We start from the raw sequence: 6,220 nt of genomic DNA, 5'->3' as shown, positions 1-6,220 counted from the left end.
GTCGACGTCACTTCCTTGATCTGGGAGCTTCAAAGTAAGATGAGGGTTGATCTACTACTGTAGACAACAAAGTATATGCTATATTCTACATGATTTTTTAGAGTTGTGAATTTATTTTATCAATGGAGAAATTGAGCAGCCTTGCTTTGTTGTCAAGCTATTCGGGATAACTCAGTAACTCGGCTGATGTTCGGCCAAGATCGGAAAAACTTCGGGTGGGCTACTTGGCTGGATGTCACGGTTCAAATAACCCTAGGGTGAATCTACTCCGAACCATCACTTTAACCTGATGCAACATTTACTTTACCCTAGTTAACGTTAACGTAAACGCTCGAGCGTTTGTGTAGCTGCTACCCTTTCTAACACAAGTACAGCATCACACAACCACAAATGTAATTCACGACAACCAATCGCTTATTCCACATTCACAATCGTTTGATTCTTTATATCTCATGAAACCAGTAATACCAGACGTACAGTAAGTGATGATAACTATGTCCAAAAACACATTACCTTGGCTTATCTTCCGCTATGTTAGCTAACACATAGCCTAGCCGATGAGGCTAAGCACCGCCTAGCTCTGCAGTTAACTTACCGAGATGAATGATGCCTCTGCAGGTGTCTCACGAAGTTTGATGTTGTGCCAGATGTCTCCGAGATTGTCGATTTGCAGAATCTGCAATCTGCCCTGTGTTTTTTCTTAAGTGCTGAGCTGAGAAATTCTTTATGATTAGTGAAACCAAATTTTACGATAGCGGAATTGGCCGACATCTTCTCACTGTGTGTGTGAAGGATAAGAACGTTGGCAAGGCTCAGATGCAGGGCGCGCGAAAATAAACTGGTGTGTGATTGGTTATCAAGTGGTTACTTGTTTTCCCTTGAATATTGTAACAAAATAAAGACGCCTGGACTCGGTCAAGACCAAGAACCATATTTGGCAAGACCAGTGGCCGAGACCGAGACAAGTCCAAGTCAAATACCAGCGAGTCCGAGACAAGTCCGAGACCATAAAAAAACGGTCTCGAGTCCGGACTCGAGTCCAAGACCGGACTCGAGTACTACAGCCCTAGCTCTTTCTAGCAATCTTGTGCGAAATAACAAAACTTGTCTTGACTGCAGCACCTCTGGATGTCAAACGTTTTGTAAAAAGTGTTTGTTGAGATTGCAGCTTGGTGAGCAACACAGACAACTCAGCTGCGCGCTCTTTTTCTGAAAAGTTATCGTATTTCTCCCCATGTTTAGTCACGTAGTGACGGTGGATATTAGGGTTGCCAACCGTCCCTTGAAAAACGGAATCGTCCCGTATTTAGAAACAAAAGCACCTGTCCCGTATCTCTCCTTCATGGCCAAGGGGAAATGGGAGGGGCTTGAAAATATAACGGTCAAATGACCACAAATGTGTTCCGTTGCCTAGATAAAGGGTGTGTCTCACATTACCCGGTGTCTCACATTACCCCACTCTCCCCTACATTGCTGTATTGTTTTCTGAATGCTTTTACAGAACCATGTAACTCTGAAACCACTTAATGATGAACAGACATGTAGAGCTTTTGCACCACTCTGCTACAAAATAACAACAACACAGCAACTATGAGCTAACAGTACAATAGTACTTTTACTCAAACAAGGAAAAATATTTTTTCATTCATTCGTCTTAAAGTATTGGTGAAATAAAGACACAGGTCCAGGTTAAAAAAAACCAAAACGAACTTCTCCTTTAAGAAAGATACTTATTTTATTCTGTTAATTTTGTTATTTTATATTAAAGTGAATTGCTGGATAATAATTAGTTTTCCAGGTGTTCATGTCACTCAAAAATATGCATCTAATTCAAATTAGGTTCGAGTCAAATAGTTAAAAAATTGTTTCACTCACAAAAAAAGGGGCTAAAAAATTCACCAGGCCAGGAAGGGTGAAGGCAATCGGTTTCGGCCGGCCCTTCTAATGAGGTGTCCCTTATTTATTTTTCAGGGAGTTGGCAACCCTAGTGGATATTATACTCCTTTAACACAGCCACTGACACTTTTACCTCTGTAAACAAATATTTCGCTGTCCATGCCTTGTTGAAAACGTGGCATTCTGAATCAACTTTTCTTTTTTTTACCGTGAGACGACATTTTGTGTGGATCAGGGATTCGGATGCTAGCCACCTGTCACTTATCACTGTCACTTATGCGTGCTGCATTCATAAACAATGCGTCAGGCCCTTTCAAAATAAAAGACAGCTGCATCGCATGCACACCAAAATCCGTTTTTATTTTTGACTGGAGGGGGCAGGGGGGCGCGGGCCGGACAGGGACGGGCAAAGGGCCGTATCTGGCCCGCGGGCCATAAAATGCCCAGGTCTGATCTAGAGTAACTATATAAGCTAGACAATTTCTCCCTAGAGTGCTCAGGTCCAAGGATAACGACTTCAGTTTTGTCTGAATTTAGAAGCAGACAGTTCTGAGTCATCCAGGTCTTTATGTCTTTAAGACATGCTTGTAGTCTGACCAACCTATTGGGTTCATCTGGTTTTATAGATAAGTACAACTGAGTATCATCAGCATAGCAATGGAAATTTATGCCATGCTGTCTAATAATGTTACCTAATGGAAGCATGTATAAAGTGAAAATAATCGGTCCAAGCACAGAACCCTGAGGAACTCCATGACTTACTCTGGTGTGTGAGGAAGACTTTTCATTTACAAGAACAAACTGAAATCTATCAGATAAACATGACTTAAGCCCAATTCGCACGGGATAAGTATTACCTATGGACCCCCCGTAATTCGGAATAATTGCGGAGAATGTCTGAGTTCTTAGTCCTGTGCGAATGCGCCATGTCCGTGATTTGTGGGGTAATAATTCCGCCGCGAATTACCTACTGTATTTCGGCAAAACACAGACGTCCTGTGGTAATTTAAGTCCCGTCTGAACGCACACCTGTGTGTTTAACCTATGTGTACAACCAGGTACAACGGGGCAAAACAGGAAGTTACGACAATTACGGAATATCCGCTCATGATGTCTGTGATTTCAGTCAATTACAGACTTTTGCTTGTCCCGTCCGAATGCGCCACAAAAAATTACAGAGGTGCGGGGGTAGTTGTGAATTACCAGTGATCCATAGGTAATACTTATCCCGTGCGAATTGGGCTTTAAACAACCAGCCTAATGCAGTTCCTTCAATCCCAATTACATGTTCAAGTCTCTTTAATAAGATACTGTGATCGACCGTATCAAATGCAGCACTGAGATCCAACAGGACAAACACAGACACAAGTCCGCTATCAGAGGCTAAGAGGAGATCATTGGTAACTTTCAGCAGTGCAGTTTCTGTGCTATGATGCACTCTGAATCCTGACTGGAACTCTTCAAACAGATTATTTCTGTGTAAGTGATCACAAAGCTGAGCTGCAACTATTTTTTCAAGAACTTTAGACATAAAAGGGAGATTGGATATAGGTCTATAATGAGCTAACACCTCTGAATCAAGAGTAGGTTTTTTAAGTAAAGTTTTAATAACAGCAACCTTAAAAAGCTGAGGTACATATCCTGTCAACAAAGACAGATTGATCAAATCCAATATGGAAGTGTCAATTAATGGGAAAACCTCCTTGAACAGTCTGGTTGGGATTGGGTCTAAAACACAAGTTGATGGTTTAGAAAAGACTATTGCTGTTGTTAGTTCAGAGAGATCAACTAAAGCCGTCTAAATACAAATCAGGTTCTAAAGATACTTCTAAAGCTGCTGTACTTGATGATACACCACTGAAGAGGGTCAGCGTTGGTAAATATCTTGAGACTCGGGCCCTTACAATCACTGACCAAGTTCGTTACCTCGGAGTGTTGATAGACTCAGATCTGACTTTCAGCAGCCACATCGAAGCTGTCACCAAGGCAGCTTTTTACCACCTCAGAAACATCAACAGAATTAAAGGTTTCCTCTCCCAAAAAGACCAGGAGAAACTCATCCATGCATTCATCTCCAGTAGACTCGATTACTGTAATGCTCTTTTAAATGGACTTCCCAAAAAGAGCATTAAACGTCTGCAGCTCATCCAGAACGCTGCTGCTAGAGTTTTAACCCGGACTAAAAGATCTGAACACATCACACCAGTTTTAAAATCTTTACTCTGGCTTCCAGTCAGTCACAGAATAGATTTTAAAAGCCTGCTGATGGTTTACAAATCCCAGAACGGTTTAGGCCCAAAATACATCTGTGATATGTTCAGAGAATATAAACCCAGCAGAGCTCTTAGATCCAAGGACTCAGGTCAGCTGGTCCAGTCCAGAGTCCAGACTAAACATGGAGAAGCAGCATTTAGCTGTTATGCTGCAAACAAGTGGAACAAACTGCCAGTGGAGATTAAACTTTCACCAAATGTAGACATTTTTAAATCCAGGTTAAAGACATTTCTTTTCTCATGTGTCTATGCATGAAATCTGCACGATATCTTTTAATTTATCTGGACTGTTGCTTGTTTTTAAATTCATTTAAATTATTTTATTTGTTTCTCTGCAATGCTTTTATGTATAGCACTTTGAAATGTTTTGTACATGAAATGTGCTATACAAATAAATTTTATTTTATTTAATTTGATTATTTAGCTCTAGCTCTAAATATACCGCGAACACAACTTCTAAAGCCGTGTGACAACTTCCAAAAGGGAGGCTATCTAAGGACAAAGGTAACCAGGGATAAATGCAAATCTTTATTTGAAAACCAATCATCCTTTTGCCACTGCTTTGTGTGTTGCCACACAAAGCAGTGGCAACACATTACCCCCACACTCAAACACCTTCACTGGCTCCCAGTGAAGTCACGCATCACCTACAAACTCCTACTCCTCACATACAAATCCCTCCACACTCTTGCTCCCCAGTACCTCTCCGATCTCATCCAGCAACACTCCCAACCAAGGTCCCTGAGGTCCTCTGGCAAGAACCAGCTCGTCACTCCCCGCTGCAGACTACGGACCTTTGGAGACCGAGCCTTCTGTGTTGCTGCCCCCACCCTTTGGAACAGTCTACCTCTCCATATCCGCCAAGCTCCCACACTGGAAACGTTCAAAAAGCACATCAAATCCCACTTATTCACTGAGGCCTATGGTCCTTAATCACCTTGGCCCCATCCCCATTTCTACCCCCTCCCCTCTTCTTTCCTCTATTCCCTAGCCCCATCTCCTTTTTGTAAAGCGACCTTGGGTTACTTGAAAGGCGCTATATAAAACCAAGTCATTATTATTATTATTATTATTATTATTATTTTGGGACAGGCATTCACTGCGACAAGAATTAGGAAGCAAAAACAAATTCAGACGAAAAAATACACATGGAAAAATTCAAAGACCCACCATGAAAACACTGGGAGCAAAAATGTGAGAAAGGCTGAAATGCAGGGGTGCAGCGGCTGCATGTAAAATCTGGCAAATGAATGAAGAAAAGCAAGGTGTGTGTGTGTTGTTGAGACTGCTTCCATGACTGAACATAAGTGATGCATAAAACTGGAGGGATAATATACAGAAAGAGGAGGTAGGACAACCTGGGATGCATATATGTAAGTAAATCTGAAACAAAACCGTAAAAAAATACTTTACCAGGAAGCTAAAATCATAAAGGAGTGAAAGAAAATAGCATCGTACTGGAAATAGATCTACCAGTTCTGTCAATACACAGAGGTTTGATTGCACAGTATCTGTTACAGAACAACATTGTTTTTGAATATTTCCCTGATTCGGGTTATGTGATTTATGTAATAAACATATTCTAAAAATAGTTGAGCAGAAATGTCCCTCAGTGATAATTTTGTTTTCTTTTTGTGTTTGCAGTATGTTAATAATCAAACTTTTTCTGTCAAACAAGAACAAAGGCATGCAAAGTATCTGGTGCAGTGTGTTTTCAATTAACTGCTGCCAATGCAGTATTTATAGCAATCCTGCGCACTAACAATTAAAAAATGAGTCACAAAGCTTGTATTTGTTGCAATTTTGAATTCCACAAAGTGATTCAAAGTTCAAGAGCAGCCTTTCACCACCACTAGGTGGCAGGAGGAGTCAGAGCATTTTGCAGTTTTTACTATACCATTTTCATCACTCTTTGTACTCAGAGGAGGAGAGAGAGAGAATTGAAAAGCCAAGAAAAGTTTTGCAAATACATCCACGGTTTGAGGATCATTTTGCTGCATGGCACTGACATAAACAAAAAGCAGCAAAAAGCAGCATCAGAGGGAGGGTTT

Source organism: Odontesthes bonariensis, chromosome 6, assembly GCF_027942865.1.
Source record: "Odontesthes bonariensis isolate fOdoBon6 chromosome 6, fOdoBon6.hap1, whole genome shotgun sequence".
NCBI lineage: Eukaryota > Metazoa > Chordata > Actinopteri > Atheriniformes > Atherinopsidae > Odontesthes > Odontesthes bonariensis.
The sequence above is the reverse complement of the archived record's forward strand: the minus strand, read 5'-3'. Positions refer to the sequence as shown.